Raw genomic sequence first — 19,717 nt, forward strand, 5'->3', positions numbered from 1 at the left:
TTTTGGTAAAATTTAAATGAAGCAGTGTTTTGATAGGCTCAAAGCAAACCAGGGCTGTGTGCAAAAGGGTTGATTAACATCAGGCCTAGGCCTGAGCTGAGAACCAGACCCAAGGTCCTCTTTGCTTGGAAATCTCAAAGTTAAGATAAATGTGGAATGTTGGGTCTGAAAACTCCTTATCTGAAGCTTTGCACCTGGAGTGAAAATCCTGTATCAAAATGACCTGTACGTTTCAGATCCTTCAGGCAAGTATGGGACGCTAATATGATTTCAAACAACAAAGTTTCCAACAGTCTATTTAAGAGAACATTTCTCAACACCATGTCGTTGATGTTAATTAACAAAATAGTTTCTACAGAATAAAAAGGCTCTAAATATTCCACAGTCTAATGAGAGTATACAACACTTGGGGAGCTAATGGATATCAAGCATGGCAAATATGTGAAGAAAGTCCTCACTCCTCTGAAGTTGACGGGAACATAAATTGGTACAACCTTATAAGAAGATAATTTTGATGTAAAATAAAAGCTAGAACGTTGTAGAAATAACAGATACCATTTGGAGATATTGCCTGAGGTTCCTTCTCTGCATCTCCCCCTCATTTTCTTGGACCCACTACCCAAGGTACAATGAGAGAAAATAGGTTATCTAGCTTAGGCGGAGGGCTAAGGAAGTTTTCTCTGATGAAATCATAAGTAAAGATGCATGAGGAAAAAACAAGAACAAAAACAACATACACCCAACCTTCGGCCGTACTTATTGCTGGATCGTGCTCCAGAATTCACAGAGTGCGCCCTCTGGGATTCAGCTTCAGAATCTAGAAGCACTAAAGTTTAAATTGTGGTTACACCACTTATAGAAATATCATGTTGTAAAAATAACCTCTGTGCCTCAGTTTCTTCATCTGTAAAATGGGAGAGAGGAGGGTAATAGTACTGAATTCATAGGATTGTTGTGAAGATTTCCATAAGTTCATATCTAGTGCTTGAAGCAGTATCAATGGTATTACTATTCTCTTTTGGCTTATTTCTCTTTCTGAAATGTTTTACAATAAAAATGTATCACCTGTGTAATCTGAACGAGTTAATGAGTAAGAGTGCTTGTCTGCCGTCCAATTGTCCTACCTTAAGGATAGAGCAGCGTTTCCAAATGAGAGTGGATATAAGGGTCACCAGTGAGAACTTGGCTCATCCCTCAGAGATTTCCAGTTTCCTAAGTCTGGGGTGGCCCTAGAGATCTGCATTCTCAAGAGCCCTTCCCCCTCCTATCCTGGGATTCTGATGCAAGCTGTCTTCAGACCATTCTTTGGGAACCATCAGACTAGATGGACACTCAGGATTTTCCTGTTTCTCTTTATAAAATCCCTGTCTATTGTGATAAATAGTGATAAACTAGTCTGTGCATAAAACACAAAGGTAGTATATTCTTAGCTATCTAAAATAGAGGACTTCCCCAATGCTCCCAGATAGCTTGCTCTAGAATTTAATCACTTAGCTTGTAAGGAAGTTCCTGGGTTACTGTCATCAACACGAGTCATTTTAAAACATGCAGGTAATGATACCAGGCTAAGTTCTAGGAAAAATGTGGAGGTATGGGGGAAATAGGCAATCTCATGAATTATTGATGAGAATATACATTGGTACTGGTACAGCCTCTCTGGCAAGCAATTTGGCAATATTTAAATGCATTTTTAGGAATTTAAGCTTTAGATAGACTCCAACGTTTCTTTTAAATGTGCAAGGATAGTCATTGCTGCATTTTTTGAAATGGCAAAAGATTGGAAACAGCTGAATATCCATCAGTAAGAAACTGATTAAATAAGCTATGGTTTACCCATACAATCGAACACTAGGCAACCTTTATTAGAAAAAGATAACTTGGTATACCCCAAAATGGAATGATCTCTAATAACATACAGCATTAAGAATACAAGAGTTACAGTACAATGTACACACTATGCTCTTACACGGTTGTATTGTACAGAAGGCACACACCCAAATATACACACACTATTTTCTTGAAACATTGGTTACTTCTGGAAAGGGAAACTCAGAGACTGGGAGACAAGAGTGAGATGAGGAATTTTATTGCATATCCTTTTGCCCCTTTTAAATTTTGTCCCAACTATATTATGTGCTTGTGTTTAAGATTATTTTTAAAGTGTTAGAAAGGTTTGTTCAGAAAGAAATGGGCTGAATGTCAAAAGCTTCAAAAGGATTGAGAAAGAGAAAAGATGACCTTAATTATGTCTTTCCTGCTATAATTGAAATATATTTCCTACTCTTTCAGAAAAAAAGGACTTAAAAAAATTGGAGGGAGACCAACAGTTAAGAGCACAATATTGCTTGGTGCTGAAGCTTGGCGCTGCTCTGCTGAGTGACGCCGACAGACAGGGGGCTGATGACTCAGATATCGTTCAGTCACAGCAGTCATATAGGAACACTATCCCAGTGGGATGCCTGCCACGTAAGCGGCGTCATTCAAAGCATATTGCAAAGATGTAATTAATCCTTATGTTAACTAGTAGGCAGTTTCATTAGCCCCATCTTGCAGATGAAGGAGCTGTGGCCAGAATAATAATTTATCTCTGTCATGCCAGCAGAACCAGTCCTCTATTTTTAATCATAAGCTTGGGAAATTTTTAAAATTTTGACACGCTGGTCTGGGGGACAAGGGTGTTACTAAACAGTATAGAAAGCATTTCCCATTTGTTATGCTGATGTACCTGTGTGTGTGTGTCTACCAAATAAAGTCAGCCTTCTATGTGCTGTAAAGGAATCAGTCTGGGTTCCAGTCCTGCCTCTGTTCTTTGCTGATTGTGTGAGCATGGGCCAGTCGCTCACCGCTTAGCTGACTACATCAAGATTGTGTTAGTATTAACTGCCACCTACACTGAGGTTGTGTGTTGTTTGTTTCAATTGAGAGCCTGCTGTTTACCAAGCCCTGTGCTTGTGCTTTCCGGGCATCATCTTGCTTAACGTTCACACTAACTCCCATAGGTAGGTACTGTTACTACAGAAATTGAAAAACAGAGATTAACTAATTTATCTAAGGTCACATAACCATAAGTGGCAATTCAAATCCAGGTTTGTCTGACTTGAGACCATCTTTTAGCCAGTCTGCTGTATCTCTGTGACACATGTAAAATCTTTATAAACTCCAAAGCATCTCATAGGTACTAGTTTTATTCTAGTAACCAATGCAAAGGACCAGTAAAGGGGAGACGCTCAGTGTTTCATAGATGAGTAAACCAGACAGGCTGGGCCAGAGTTTGTGTAGGAAGTATTTGGAAGAAAATAATCCCTTTAATTTGTATCAAACTTCTCTTTACTAACAACTCTGCAAACCAAAATCATCAGAATAACAATAATCCAAGCAATAATTATTGCTATTCGTAATTTATATTCATCAACTCATAGCTTATATTCATAATCAGAACACTAGTTAATGATACGCATTCAAGATATGCCTTGAGGAGGGCCTGCAAGGATCTGAAATGCGTTCCTTCTGAACCAAAGAGAAAACTGTTCAAGCTCATGTCAGTGTCAGAACGTGAGATGTGTTTAAGTGCAGTATTCTTATCAGTTGAACTTGGACCCAAGTCATCACCCATAAGGTGGACATTCCACTAGAATTAAGGCACAGGCAAAACTCTCAAAAAAACCTTCAATTGGTGACACAACTCGAGAAAGACACATTAACCAGGGCTGTGAGCCATTACACAGATGCAAGACCTGTTTCCACAGCTTATTACCAGATTATTATAAAAGATACAACTCAGGATAAGCCAAATGAAAGAGATGCATGAGGCAAGTTTTCAGGGAAAGTACTTGGAGCTTCCATGCCTTCTCCGGGCATGTCACCCTCCCAGCACCTCCATGTGTTCACCAGCCTGGAAGTTCTCTGAACCCCTTCATTTAGGGTTTTTTTGGAGGTTCCGTTACACAGGCAAGATTGATTAAATCGTTGGCCATTGATGATTAACTCAATCCCCAGCCCTTCTCCCCTCCCCGAGGTTGGGGAGTGGTTCCAACCCTCTAATCACGTGGTTGATTCCTCTGGCAGCACCCCACCCATCCTCCAAGTGTCACTCATTAGCATAAACTCAGGTATGGTAGAAAGGGGCTTATGAACAACAGAAGATGCTCCTCTCACTCTCATCACTCAGGAAATTACAAGGGTTTTAGAAGCTCTGTGCCAGGAACGGGGGACAAAGACCAAATATATATTTCTTGTCATATCACAATATCACACATCTGTTAACCAAAATGTAAATAAGACTGTGAGTTTTGTCGTTAAAAACTTTAAGGGTAAGTTGTTTTCTGGAAAGGAATAGAGTAATTAGAGGAGGACTTGGGGGAGGTAGGATGCTTATTGAAAAGAAAAGATGGGTGCCATTCCCATGGCTAAGTAGTTAAGTTTGTGTGTTCTGCTTCTGCAGCCTGGGGTTCACCAGTTCGGATCCTGGGCTCAGACCTCTGCACCACTCATCAAGCCATGCTGTGGTGGCATCCCACATAGAAGAACTAGAATGACTTACAACTAGGATATACAACTATGTTCTGGGGCTTTGGAGAGTGAAAAAGAAAAAAGAGGAAGATTGGCAACAGATGTTAGCTCAGGACCAATCTTCCTCACCAAAAAAGCAAAAAAAAAAAAAAAAAGAAAGAAATGGATATAAAAATTTTTACTATCTCCTAGTTCTTGTCCATATCATTCTGTAGTCTGCTCTTTTCGTTTAGCTTTACATTAAAAAAAACTTTATTTCTACAAAATCTCCATAATTATTTTGCTGACTAAATAATATTCCGCTAGTGATGTAGCATAGTCTTCTAACCATTTTCCTATTTCTGATATCTGTCAATACTAAATATAGCTTGAACATCTTTCTGTACATATATTTTTGTATGCTAGTAGCTTTTTTTTAACTAATAGCAAGCATTTGTCAAGTGCTTACCATTTGATTGGCACTTTATGGGCATGGTCTCAGTTAGTTTGCACAAGAACTCTTCAACCCTATGAGGTACTTTTATTTCCATTTATAAACAAAGAAACAGCCTGAGAAAAGTTAAGTAACTTGCCACTTCCAAGCAAATGCATATGTAAGACTTAAATCCATGTCTATCTCAAGCCAAAGATGATGCTCTTTAATTTGGGTATTCAACAATGTTTTTGTCAAATACTTGTGTCTTATGCCGTTCTGGCTGCTATAAGAAAGTACCATAAGCTGGGTGGCTTGTAAACAAGAGAAATGTTTTTCTCTCAGTTCTGGAGGCTGAGAGTCCAAGATCAGGGCAGGGTACCCGCATGGCCAGGTTCTGGGGAGAGCTCACTTTCGTGTTGCAGACTTCTCCTCCTACCCTCACATGGTGGAAGAGGCAAGGGAGCTCTTGTTCAGGAGGTTGGAGCCTCCCAAAGGCCTCACCTCTTAAAACAATCACCTTGGGCCTTAGGAATTCAATGTTTTGGGGAGACACAAACAATCAGACCACAGCAGCTTGTTATGTACCATGTGCACACGGAGGATACAGCAGTGAACCAACTGACAAATATCTCTGCCCCCTTGGAGGAAGAAATAAGGAAGAGAAGGAGATTTGGGTTGGCCACCAAAGGCCTCACTGTGAGGTCAGGAGATGCTTGAGTAAAGATCTCCGGAGGTGAAGAGCAAGCAGGGGAAGCCACGCAGTAGGAAGCCCAATGTGGCTGAGTGGAGTGAGAGCTGGGGAGAAGGACAGAGAGAGAAAGGAAGGAGAGGGTCACCAGAATCGTGTAGGACATTGTAGGTTATTGATAGGATGTTGTATTTCACTCTGCTCTTTGACCACTATGCCACACTGCTTCTCAATAATTCTGTTGAACAGATTTCGAGGAGTGGGATTCTGGGATGAAAGGATATGAACATCTTTATGACTCTTGTTCCCAGAGACCGCCTGACTATGAAGCTGATCAAATTTAGGCTACAGGGCCCCATACTTGTAGGATCCTCCCAAAGCTCTTCCCTAATTTTATATTCTTTTTCTAAAAGAGGGCCCCCAAATTGTATAAGCTTCAGGCCCAACAAATGGGGATCTGCCCACTTACTTCATATCGTCATATTGCTTTTCACCCATAGAAAGCTTACTCTGGCTCCGGGGTCATCTTCCCCTGAGCTTTTGGTTTGCTTGAAGCCCAGTCGTTAGCAGTTGTTAAGGCTTGATGAGACCTGTGTGGCCTGCTGTCCTCAGTGGTTTTATACTGTCCTTGCATAGAGCCCTTAGCTCACAGATGAAGGCCCTAGACTCTAATTCAATTCAGAGCCATCCGCATAGAGTTAAAGGAGGATCAGGTCCCAGCACCTCCAGCTGAGAACCCAATCAAATTCTTGTTTCCATCTAGGGATCGCTTCTAGCTCTCAGCCCATGCACAGATCAGATGACCAATCCACTTCAGCATCCACTGGTAACCCATGAACAGGTTTAGGACAACAGCAAAGCAGGGGTTCCATGAACTTATCTAGACTTTCCCAGGCATCTAGAATGGACTTTCTTTCCTTTGTGTTTTAAGTTTTAGTGTTGTTTCAGATTTTGGATTACAATTACGGGTAGGTCCCTTCATCTGTTTGAATTTAGGGGTCCCTCTAAATGTCTCAGTCCAGCCCTACCTGTCTGCCCTCCCACTCCAGCCAAAGCCCTCCCCTGCTCTTCCCATTTCTTTCCCTCTGAAAACATGCAGGTGCCTTGAGAGCATGGCCTTCCAGAATTCTACAACTACAGTTTTACAAAATCGATGAGTTATATTATGTATACACTAACAGGTATTAATTGTTTCCATCAAAAAGAAGAAAGTTGGGGCCGGCTCCGTGGCCGAGTGGTTAAGTTCGCGCACTCCGCTGCGGCGGCCCAGGGTTCAGATCCTGGGTGCGGACATGGCACCGCTCATCAGGCCACGTTGAGGCGGCGTCCAATATCCCACAACTAGAAGGACCTGCAACTAAGATATACAACTGTGTACTGGGGGGAGGGTTGGGGAAATAAAGCAGAAAAAAAAAAAAAGATTGGCAACAGTTGTTAGCCCAGGTGCCAATCTTTAAAAAAAAAAAAGAAGAAGAAGAAAGTCTCAGACTGTGACCTCTAAAATACGAGCTCCACAAGGACAGGGTCTTTGTTTTGTCCACTTCTATATCCCTGGTGCCTACAGTTGTGCCTGGTACATAGTAGGTGCTCAAGAAACACTTATTGAATGGATGGATTATGAGTCATCCTAGGAATTTTCCTTGACACCCTCCTCCATTCCCCATCATCACCCCCCCAGGCTAGGTTAATGTCCCCCTACCTTCCTCTATACTCCTAGAACACCCTACACAAATCACCATTATTGCACTTAGCACCTTGTTTTATAATTACTTGTGTGTGTTGGGGGTAGCTGTCTCCTCTAGAGCATAAGCTCCTTCAGCAGAGACTGGGTTTTGTAACTCTTCATAGAAGACTGAATAAATTTCATGAGCAAATCCACCTCCAAAATCTATCCCCAATGCAACCATTTCACAGCATTTTTACTGTGCTGCCTCCTGACCCAACCTACTATGGCTCAGGGCCTGAACTTCTGCCGTAGACTTCTAGTTGGTCTCCCTGCTTCCACTGTGCCCCTCTGCAGTCTGTTCTCACACAGGAGCCTAAATCAGATCCTGTTACTCCGTTGCTGAAAGCTCCATTGAATTTTATTCCAAGTGTGATGGAAAGACCTTACCATGACCTTCAAGGCCCTATATGATCTGAACCCTGGCTACTTCTATGACTCATTCCTCCTACTTCTCCGCTTGTCACTGTGCTCCAGCCTCGCTGACTTCCCTGCATTGGACAGGCCAGGGCAATGCACATGCTTGCTGGACCCTTAGCCTGGATCATGCCTCCCCCGGAGCAGTGGTGTTCAACCCCGTCAGACCAATGCCCTCTTTGTAAAACAAATATTTGCTATCCAAAAATGAAAACCATAGGTTATGAATTACAGTTCCAATGTAATAAATATAATGCCTAATTGCCATATAAATGAGAAATAAAAGGAAATTAATTTATTATTCTAATATGTATTTTAATATGTTAATGCTCAGGCAGCACTACATCAGCAGATGGCATGAAGCAGTCTGGTGCTGGCAGTGAGACGTAGAGTCACGGGGAGCGAAGAGCTACACACGCAGACAGATACCCATGTCTCGTATTTGTGACTCAAACACCCCGAGCTGCATAGCCTGGCATTGGTTACATGATTATCCAAAATGGTGGACAACTCTCAGGAAAGTTCTGAATATAACAGAGTACATCAAAATTCCTATGTAATAAAATAAAAAGATAGACTGAACTATGTAAAAATAAAATATGTTTGCGTGACCAAAAAAATCACCAAATCGAAAGGTAAATGATAAAATGGGAGAAAATATTTTCAAGGTATATCACAGATAAAAAGCCCCAAATATAAAGAACTTGTTAAAAAATGAGGGAAGAGAAGACCAAAAACCCAATTAAAAAATGGACAAAATACACAGATAATTCACCAAAAAAATACATTAAATTACCCCAAAACATAGTAAAAGATATTCAATTTTTCTCATAAAAAGAGAAATGTAACTTAAAACCAGACTGAGATTCTATTTCTCACCTATCAGATTGGCAAAAAAATATGTAATCTCTAGGGAGGGAATTTCTTACAATAGAAACAATATAGGCATTGACCTTTTAATATGACAACATCAATCTTAATAATTTACCCTGAAGATAAACCTGTAACAGGACAAAAAAGATTGTACAAAAAAATCAGATACAATGTTATTTATTGTTATGCTATTTGTAATTGCAACATGTTGGAATGAACCTAAGTGTCCATACATAGGAGCTGGGTTGAAGAAACTATAGTACATTCACGCATTGGAATAATATGCAGCTGTAAACAGAGAATAAGGAAGGTCTCTATGAACACATGTGGAGTGATTTTCAGGATGCCTTGGTAAGTAAAAATTCAAAGCGCAAAATGCTATATATAATATACCATTTTTAATATAATAAGAGGAAATAAGAATATATATGCACATACACACATGCATTAAAAAGAATAAGTACAATCCTGTCATAATGAATATAGTAATTGCATTCCAGAAAAATATAGTGTGTATCAAATCCTTATAAATATTCTTTATGTTTATATTAAAACAGATTTAGGTTCTAGTTCAGATATTGCAAATAGGTTTTTCACTTACAGGAATATCTTGAAAACATTCAAAAGAGTGCAGGACCATTTTATAAATTGCTGGATGTCTGCCTAGCACCCCTGGCCATTGTCCTAAATGTCAGTTGATCCCCTAGTCATTTTGATAACCCAAAACAATCATGTTATGGGGTGAAAAAGATATAAAGTCCTAACCTCCAGTACCTGTGAATGTGACCTCATTTGAAAACAGTCTTTGCAAATATAATCAAGTTAAGATGAGGTCACACTGGATTAGAGTGAGTTAATCCATTGGATCTGCAATGACTTGGTATCCTTATAAAAGGAGAAAATGTAGACACACACACACACAGAGAGGGGAGAAGGCCACGTGAAGACAAGGGCAGAGATTGGAGTGACACATCTACAAGTCAAGGGACACCGTGGATTGCCGGCCACCACCAGGAGCTAGGAGCCAGGAGCTGGGAGAGAAGCATGGAACAGACTCTCCTCAGAGTCTCCAGTAGGAGCCAACACCTTGATTTCAGACTTGCAGCCTCTGGAAAAGTGAGGGAATAAATTTCATGGTTTTAAGCCACTTGGTTTGTGGCACTCTGCTACAGCAGCCCTGGGAAATGAATACCAACCCTCCCACAACGTGATGAGGACACTATTGAAAACCTGTCTCTGTGACTCACTCCTGCACGGTGCCCAGTTCCCGGCTCAGACAACACCCCTCAGCGCCTTCCCTGAACACCTTAATCAAGGTGTCACCCCACCCCATCGTTCACATCCCTTTACCCTGCTTCAGTTTTTCTTTACTGTTCATTACCTGACATATCATCATTTCTTTATTTTCTTGCTTGTTATCTGTCTCCCCAACTAGGATGCAAGTTCCATGCAAGAGCAGCTTTGTCTTGTTCGCTGCTGGACCCCAGCATGCAGAACAGCCCTTGCCCACAGTAGGAGCGCCATTGGCATTTATTGAACTAATGAATGAGGAGCTCCTTCCAGACAGAGGGCAAATGTAACCTTAGTATAATGAGGAATGGAACAGAATAGCTTACCTGGAGAAGAGAGAAAAGAGAGGTGTCAAGAGCACCTGAGAGCCAGAAGACTTAGAGGAAAAGTAAAGAAATTCGAGATGTTTTAGTGAAAATTAGATGTGTGACCTCTTTTAGTCACGGAATGTCATTGCTGATGCTGCAGATGTGATGTGCAAGCATGCATATGCTTGACTGGGAAGGCGTCGCAGTTAAAAAAGCTTCATCTGTCACGTTCGTTTGAAGCCAATCCAAGTAGGCTGAACATGCATTTAGAGAGCTCTGAGAGAATTTTCTGTCTCGTACATGCTGTCAAAGGCATTAGGGGAAAATGTGTTGGGAAGAGAGAGAGTACATACCGAACAGCTGAATTTGTGCGTGTGTTGGGTTACATGCAACCTCGGCACTGCTGACGCTTTGGGTCTGCTTAGTTCTTTGCTGGTGAGGGGCTTCCCTGTGCCTTGTAGGACGGTTAGCAGCATCCTTGGCCACCGCATGACAGAAGCACCCTCCTCCCCAGTTATGACAACCAAAAATGTCTGCAGACATGGCCAAATGTTCTCTGGGGTTCCAGAGGCAAATTCACCCCTAGGTGAGAAGCATTGAGTTATATGTGATGCTTGTCTATCCCCCTCCTTTTGCAGCTCCCTGTCTATCCCCAAGACACACACACACACACACAGTAGGACAATCCTCCCAACCCTCCTCAAAGGATGACTTATTCCTATGTGTACTCTCTCTGAATGCGCCCCTGGGATTTCCTGATGTTATCTGTGGTCAACCGTCACATTAGTAGCCTCTAACAAAACACACCTCTTGGGATTCACGCATGAGTGCAGTGCCCTTCTACACAGAGTCTAGACCTGACCATGTGACTTGCTTTAGCCAATGGGGCAACTGCAGGCATGGTGATGCAAGCAGAGGCTTGTTAAACTCTTATACATGCAGACTTGTCCTAACGGAACATTCCTTTCTTAGAAGCCAGTGCCATGTAAAGAAGCCCGGGCTAGACCACTGAATGGTGAGAGGCCACGTGGAGAGAGGCTGGTAGATGAGAAGCCATCTTGGATGTTCCAGCCCCAGCCGAGCTTCAGCTGATTGCAACCAGGAGTGACCCTGGCTAGCTCACGTGGAGCAGATGAAGTGTTCATCTGATTTCAGACAACTCACAGAATTCTGAAAAATAGGCAATCACTTTTGTTTTAAGTCAATAAATTTTGAGATGCTTTGCTACACAACAATAGACAACTGAAACATTATCCAGTGTCTAAGTTGATCAAAATGACTAAGAAGCAGTGTAGCATTGGAGCAGGTTCATATTAGCTCACAAGAGCCAATTGTTAAACTTCCAGGAGTTTTCTGAGTGGATTATTAAATACAGCCATAATTTAAAATTATAACATGTAAACTTAGATTGAAATAAATTATATTTTTAAAGGTAATAAATACTCAAAACATATCATTTCTTAATTTTCTTTTCCTGAGGAAGATTTGCCCTGAGCTAACATCTGCTGCGAGTCTTTCTCTTTTTGTATGTGAGCCACCACCACAGCGTGGCCACTGAGCGAGGAGTGGTGTAGGTCCACACGGGGGAACTGAACCTGGGCTGCTGAAGCAGAGCACACCAAACTTAACCAATAGGCCACTGGGACTGGCCCTCATTTCTTAGTTATTGTACTACCTTTTATGGTTATTTTTGTCTATTGTATCTGTATGGTGAACATACTATGTATAGCGTATTATTGCTCACCTTTTGTCAACTCTGCATTCAATGACATCACATTGATATCTTGAAATTCACCACAGTAGGAGTATTTATACCACAGAAATTGCCAAATCCTACAAACCAGGGCTTGTAGCAATAATAATAGCCAGCATTCTTTGAGGACTTGTGTGTGTTAGATGCCGTTCTAAACTCCTCACAACTCTATGGGGTTGGTACTGTTATTATCCTGATTTTGCAGATGAAGAAATCAAGGCAGAGAGAAGTTGAATACTTTATCCGAGTTTATTACACTAGTCAGCATTGGAGCCAATGAACTACTCAGGCACTCCGGGTCCCATGTCTTTACATATATGGCCCATATTTCCAAACCATTAGTCAGGGTACAAGATCTAATAAGTGCAATGTACTTATGGGGAGAACAGGGCAGGATATTGGAATTTAAGACTCTATGTTCACAGTATTCATGAGTTAGAACTTTTATTTTTATGCAAAATTCAAATAGGAGCTTCTGTAGGATTAAAAACTAATAGCTAGTGAGACCAAAGAATAAACTGTGTAATCATAAAGTGGGAAGCAGCTAACAGAACCCTGGCACAGGTGCCCAGTCAATGTGGGTTCCATTACCTACCCCACGCCGCCCCATGTTCACTCCTGCTTCCTTACGTGGAATTCTCTGAGCCACGACTAACAAAGACAGCCCTACTCTGAGGTGTATAGGTGAAATAGACGATCCCGTTGTGCATACCCTATCTTATCTTTCTCTTTCCTCATGTAGAAGGTTGCTTGCTGTATTTCCCAAAGCCATCAATATAATGAAAACAACAAAAATACTTGGGGAAATGGGAGAGGGGATGGATGAACAACTGAAGCACAGAGGATTTTGAGGGCAGTGAAAATTCTCTGCCTGATACTACAATGGTGGACGCCTATCGTTATACATTTGTCCAAACCCATAGAATGTACAACACCAAGAGTGAACCCTAATGTGAACTATGGAATCTGGGAGATTCTGATGTGTCAACGTAGGTTCATCAGTTGTAACAGAGGTACCACTCTGGTGGGGAATGTTGATCACAGGGGAGGCTGTGCATGTTCAGGAACAGGGGATGTAGGAGAAACCTCTGTACTTTCCTCTCAATTTTTCTGAGAACCTAACACTCTTAAAGTCTTTTAAAAAAATACTTGGGGAGCCTCCCCATGGCCAAGTGGTTAAGTTTGCGTGCTCCGCTTTGGTGGCTCAGGATTTCGCTGCTTTGGATCCTTGGCATGAACGTGGCACCGCTCATCAGGCCACGCTGAGGCGGCGTCCCACATAGCACAACCAGAAGGACCTACAACTAGAATCTACAACTATGTACTGGGGGGCTTTGGGGAGAAGAATAAAAAAAAAAAGAAGAGCCAGTTGAGATGTGATGAAGTTTGGCAGAGAAGGGGTCTGTTAAGTGCTGGTGTCTTGCTGGTCATCCTCCCTTGGCTCTGTGGCCTCTCTGCATGCACTGCTCAGAGCGGGCATTGCAGGAAGGATGCCACACTGCCCTGGAATGCTTTAGTGGACAATAAACGCTTACCTCAAGCAGCTTGCCTTCCTCCCTTACAGCAATTAGAAGCATTTTACTCAAGATTTACCAGCATCCTGTCACGCTTGATTGATGACCTGTCCTCTAAACCCACATATGTTATGGGGAGCTTGTGAATCAAAGCTAATTATTCAGTCCTGTGGGAGATATTCCCAGCATTCTCTGACTCCACAGCCTTCTGCTTGGGAAGACCTTTGGAATAGGCCACTACCTGCAGAGCATAATTTTGAAGGTTTAAGCTTCCCTAGAGAAATTTCCCCAGCTGGCTTATACGAGTGCCTACAACAGCACACTTAGATATCAATTTCTCTAGAGTAAAGTTTGCAAAAAATTTTTTAAAACCCAACTGCCAACAATAGGGGAATTATAAAATCATGCCATATCCATAAGATGGGATATTATGCAGTGGCGACTGAGTTAGAGGTGGCTCTAGGTTGTCCTTGCTTCTTAGGACAGCTTTGGACATGACAGAGGCCAAGAATTCCACACTCTCCTCCTCTCCCGGCCATGTGAAGGGCTGTAAAGCCACTGCCCATTCTGCCATGGAATAGGGTGCTTCACCCTCTGGTCTCCTCCTTCTTTTAGTCTAGAGAAGGCCTTTTAGAAACCCCAGTCTATGTCAGCAGTTTCTCTTCGTATGTGGGAATGATCTCGCTGCCTGTCAAGGTCAACATCACATTTGCCCCTCTTCTTTGATACTGTACCATTTCAGCTGTAGGTGCCAAATCCTTCTGATTACACATGAAACACTGCCCTTGGTTGCTTTCATGTATGTTTTATGAGAACACCTAGGCATGAATATTTATTTAAGCAACTTGGAGCACGTCCTTTCGATTTTCTTTTTCTGTCCTGACTCATATTAAAGGGAGAGAGAGGTGCACTATGTCATAGTTGCGGGTGTGTCATACCTATAATGGCTTCTGCCTCCAAACCCACTCTTTACAAAGCCAAATAGCTGAGTTGTCTAGGAAATGGAAAACATTGCCTGGGTTTGCATCAGTCAGGAGCATGACACACATTTCTGTTTCACTGATGAAACAGAGCTCTTTCCTTTGCAATGTCAGCTTTCCTACCCAATATGTCAACACACCCTTCTCTTCTGTTGCCGTTTGGATTCCTTCCATGATGACTGACTTGGTCAACCCTTCATCACTTTTTGTCTCAAGTGGAACAATAGCCCCCACCTTCTTTCTGCCACAAGCCTCAAACTCTTAAATGATCTTTCCACTGGAGTCAGAAGGATGTGTCTGGAAACCACAAGTTTCCCTAGAACCTTTTAGGATAAGACATAAACTCCTTAGAATGGCAGACTTGGTCTTTTAAATTCTGAATTTTACATATGTCTTACTCTGATTCTCCTGCCATTCACCCATAGAGTAATAATAATAGTTCTTATTATTATTATTGAGGGCTTTCTAGGTACTAAGCACTTTACACGCATGATGACTCCTTGTGCATCCTGTGCTTTAACTGCATTGAGCACTTCTAGTTTCTAGAAGGTTCCATGTTGTTTCAAAACCCCCCTGCGTTCCTGCAGGTTCTGCTTCCTTCCCTAACTTCTCCTCTTTCTTCCAGACTCGGCTCATGTATCACCACCTCCTGAAGCCCTCCTTGATATTGTTTTTCTTCTAGTTCCATCTATTTTAGAAATAGAAGGCAGTGTTTTAGCTCAAGTAACTAGAGTAGAGGAAGCACAGGTGGCCAGGGGAACTTCTGGGACAGTTAAAACAAGAGATGTAAATGCTGCCAGGATCCTCTCTCACTATCTTTTTTTTTCTTTTTTCTGCATTTCAGCTACCCTCTCACAGACTGGCTAACACCACAAAGTTGGAACTACCGGCTTCCAGCAGCTTCCAGTCTTTGCTACCAGAGACGGATTGAGCCTTGCTCTCCTCAGTCTCAGAAATCCCAGAAGAGGGCTCTGATTGGCTCAGCTGAGTCAGGCCCCACCCCTGAGCCAATCATATGACCAGTGAGGGGTGGGCTAGACCATTTCTCAGAAATGTGCTGAGAAGACAAGACATTTCTCAGACTGTGTATGTGTGGGAGGACTGGAGGCAGGGTGAGTGGGGAGGGTGCTGGGCAGGCAAAACTATCCACGTCTACAGTTCTACCTCACCCTCCTCCAACCCCATTTCCTCTGTACTTTTTTTTTTTAATTTATTTTTATTTTTCCTTTTTCTCCCCAAAGCCCCCTGGTACATAGTTGTATATTCTTCGTTGTGGGTCCTTCTAGTTGTGGCATGTGGGACGCTGCCTCAGCGTGGTTTGATGAGCGGTGCCATGTCCGTGCCCAGGATGCGAACCAACGAAACACTGGGCCGCCTGCAGTGGAGCGTGAGAACTTAACCACTCGGCCGCGGGGCCAGCCCCCTCTGTACATTTTTTTAAGTGCTCTCAACATCTTTGTTTACCAACACTCTTTTTAATGTGCAAATAAACCCTTTTTCCAAGGAGATAAAACAGAATCTTGTTATAAAATTTTCCAGAGATTTTTAACGCAGGCTAGGAATAAAACCTTTTCTGGTCCAGGCAATAGGTCTTTTGGAAGAATTCAGAACCACACCGACCTGGTGCATGAAAGGCAGAATGAGATAATGGAGACAGATAGGTCCACATTTGAATTTTGGCTTAACAGATGTATGACCTTAGATAAGTTCAATAACCACTCTATGCCTTAGTTTCCTTATTTATAAAGCGGGAACAACATCATTCTATCAGTCAGGATGGGCTACTTTATGCGGCAGTAACAAACAGCCTCCAAAACTCATTCTTTCCTCTGTGTAGAAAGCCTTCACTTCATCCTCCCAGGACCGGCTCAAATGTCACCTGATATTTTTCTGTTCACCAAATATTTTATGTTTTCTCTCCTTCCAAACACACAGTAGATGTTGTAGATTGCAGAACTGGTCACCTTTCTCCATTCATCCCTGGATCCATGCCTTCCACAGAAGTTTTCAAATCTCTCCCACTATGAGCAGAGTATAATTCTCTGCCCCTGGGCTCAGCTGTGTAACTTGCCTTGGCCAAGAGGAAGAGGAGAAAGCGATGGTGTGTCAGCGCCAGGCTGGGGGCGTTGCAGGTCTGCTTGCTCACTTGCCCTGCTGCCATAGCCATGAGAACATGCCTTGGCTAGTCTGTGGGAAGATGAGAGACACCTGGAACACAGTCAGGTTGTTCCAGTTGCTCCAGTGAGGCCAGCCTATAAACTGATGGCCAGCTGCCCCCTGGACATGGGAGTGAGCCCAGCCAAGATCAGCAGAGCTGCCTGGCTGATCCCAGATGCATAGGCAATAATGCTTATCGGTGAATCCCACAGAGGTTTGGTGGTTGCTTTTTCCCAGTGTTATTGTGCTCTGGATAACTAATTTAGTAAAATTGCACTTCCTGGCCCCTTGTGTTTGGATGGGGCCATAGTTCTGGTAGTGAGTTGGGAGTAAAAGTAATAGTGACATTTTTGGACTGGGGTATTTAATTGCTGGTGTGAAACCCACTAGAACTCTCTTTTCCCCCGGCACAATAACCAAAACCTTTTGAAACAGTAGTTACTCCATCAGCCTGAGCCCCTTAGAGACTACGATGAGCTGAACACTCAGCCATGAGGGGTTGTTTTAAGCGACTGAGATTTTGGAGTTGTTAGTTATTGTGCTATAACTTAGTCTAACCTGACTGAATCAGGTAGGAAACAATATTTTAGGAAGTTTGCTAAAAGTTATTACTTTCTACTTGGTGCTTTTGAGAGATTGCAGTAAATATTTGAATTGTATTTTCAGTCATTTTTGGTTATCATACTCGTTTAATTTTCTTGCCAACCCTTTACTGGCCTGGGTCTTTTGGGTGTTAAAGATCTGGTAGCCAAGGAATTGGGAAAGAGAACAGCTGCCCTTATTTACCTTCCAAATATCTTGGGATTTCTCCCAAATGGAAAGGGTGTTCAGATGTTGAGCAATCCAAATGTCCACTAAATTCTCTCTAGCAAAGTAGACAAAGTAGAAAGGCTCCTTCTCTCTGCAGACTATATGTTATCACCGCAACAAGGAAGGCATCCTTCAATGGTGAAAGTGGGATGGGTGAGAGAGCGAGAAGAAAGGACTTTGCAAAGAAAAGACCAAAATCCCTTGGACGCGCACAAGTTTCCATTCCTCTGAGAATGTATTTGAAATACACACCAAGAAAACAAAGGAGGAAATCTTTGTGACCTAGGGTTGGGTAAAGATTTCTCAGATATGACTCCGAAACCACAATCCATAAAAGAAAACATTGATAGGTTGATCTTCATCAACATTAATATCTTCTACTCATTGAAAGACGCTGTTAAGAGAATGAAAAAACAAGCCACAGACTGGGAGAAAAGGAGCTTGTATCCAGAATATATAAGGAACCCTCAAAACTCAATAATAAGAAAACAAACAGTCCCATGAAAAATTGGGCAAAAGTTTGAACAGATGCTTCACCAATGATATAAGAAGAAGGCAAATGTCGACATGAAAAGATGCTGAACATCATTAGTCATTCCAGAAATGGAAATTAAAATCCCCTTGAGGTACCACTGTACTGTTAGAATGGCTGTAGTTACAAAGACTCATCACAGATGTGGAGCACCTGGAACTCTCCTACACTGTTGGTGGGGATGTAAAAGGCCACCACTACTTTGAAAATGCTTGATGCTTTCTTAAAAAGTTCAGCCTACATCTACCATATGGCCTAGTCATTCCAATTCTAGGAATTTACCCAACAGAAATGAAAGCATATGTTCATACAAAGACTTATACAGGAATGTTCATAACAGCTTTCTTTGTAGTAGCCAAAAACTGGAAACAATCCAAACATTCATCAACAGGTGAATGGATAAACCAATTGTGGTGGATCAATACCGTGGAATACCACTCATCAAGAAAAATGTATGAACTGCTGATACAGCCAACAACATAGTTGCCTCTCAAAATAATTACACTGAATGAAACAAGCCAGAATACATTTGAAAAAGAGTACATAGTTTAGGACCCATTTACACCAATTTCTAGAAAATATTAACTAATCTAAAAGACAGAAAACAGATCAGTGGTTGCCTGTGGGCAAGGTGGGGTGGAGATAAAATGAGATTGCAAAGAGGCAGGAGGAAACCTTTAGGGTGATGAATATGTTCATTATCTTGGTTATGATAATGGTTTCACAGGGGTATATTTATGTCAAAACATTAAAATATGCACTTTAAATATGTGTAGTTTATTGAATGTCAATTGCACCTCAATAAAGCTGAAACAAAAAATGTATAGGCTGCGTCAGTTACTGACTGAGTAGTGATTCAGAAAGGAACTATCAATGGTTTACCAACTTGGGTTATAAAAATTGGGAGATTATAATGAATAGAAGGTTGGCAGCCGTGGGTACATCTCTCTTCAGTTGCCTGCCTGACTTTTAGATTTGGCCCAACTAAATCCAAAGATAAGTGCAAAGTAACATGGAAACCTCTTCATCACAATTGAATAAGATGGTCACATGATCTGTGATAGCTCATACAAGCTGAGCTGCAGGCAGGATAAAGGACAGTAGTTAAGGAAATCATTCAGCAGATCTGTCTCTACTACCGATAAAAACATTGTTTGATGACCAGAGTGGGATAGAAATTTGGGAAAGAACCTGTGTTTCAAGTTAGGTGCCCATAAACTTAACACCCTAAGTTTCCTGAATAGGAATACAAACATTCATACATGTAGTTTATCACCATCTTAAATCCAATAAACAAAAATGAGGGATGTGGCTGTCTCTTCTACAATAGGTTATTAAAAGTTGTCTGGTCTGTTCAAGCTACCCCTTGGTAACAATATTAAAAGTTTTAAAAGCTGCATTGGTCAACTTTTTTGAGAGTTTTGCTTTTCTGATAGAGTTTGAGCTTTTTAAATATCACAGCCACATAATTTTTTTTTCCTGAGGAAGATTAGCCCTGAGCGAACATTCATTGCTAATCCTCTTTTTTTTTTGCGTGAGGAAGATTAGCTCTGTGCTAACATCTGTGCCTATCTTCTTCCACTTTCTATGTGGGTCACTGCCACAGCATGGCTGACAAGTGTTGTAGGTCCTTGCCAGGGATCTGAAGCTGCCAACCCAGGCTGCTGAAGTGGAGTGTGCTGAACTTAACCACTACGCCACTGGCTGGCTCCCATATAAATCTTTTAAGTCATTTTTCTGTCATAGAA

The 19,717-nt window shown here is 41.9% G+C and overlaps 1 protein-coding gene across 3 annotated transcripts in view; it reads left to right on the top strand.

Moving 5' to 3' along the window:
- TBC1D31 (TBC1 domain family member 31) overlaps positions 1-19,717 on the top strand; it is an 87,167-nt gene that overhangs the window by 929 nt on the left and 66,521 nt on the right. The gene's annotated exons all lie outside the window — the stretch shown is intronic.

This window comes from Equus caballus, chromosome 9, assembly GCF_041296265.1.
Source record: "Equus caballus isolate H_3958 breed thoroughbred chromosome 9, TB-T2T, whole genome shotgun sequence".
NCBI lineage: Eukaryota > Metazoa > Chordata > Mammalia > Perissodactyla > Equidae > Equus > Equus caballus.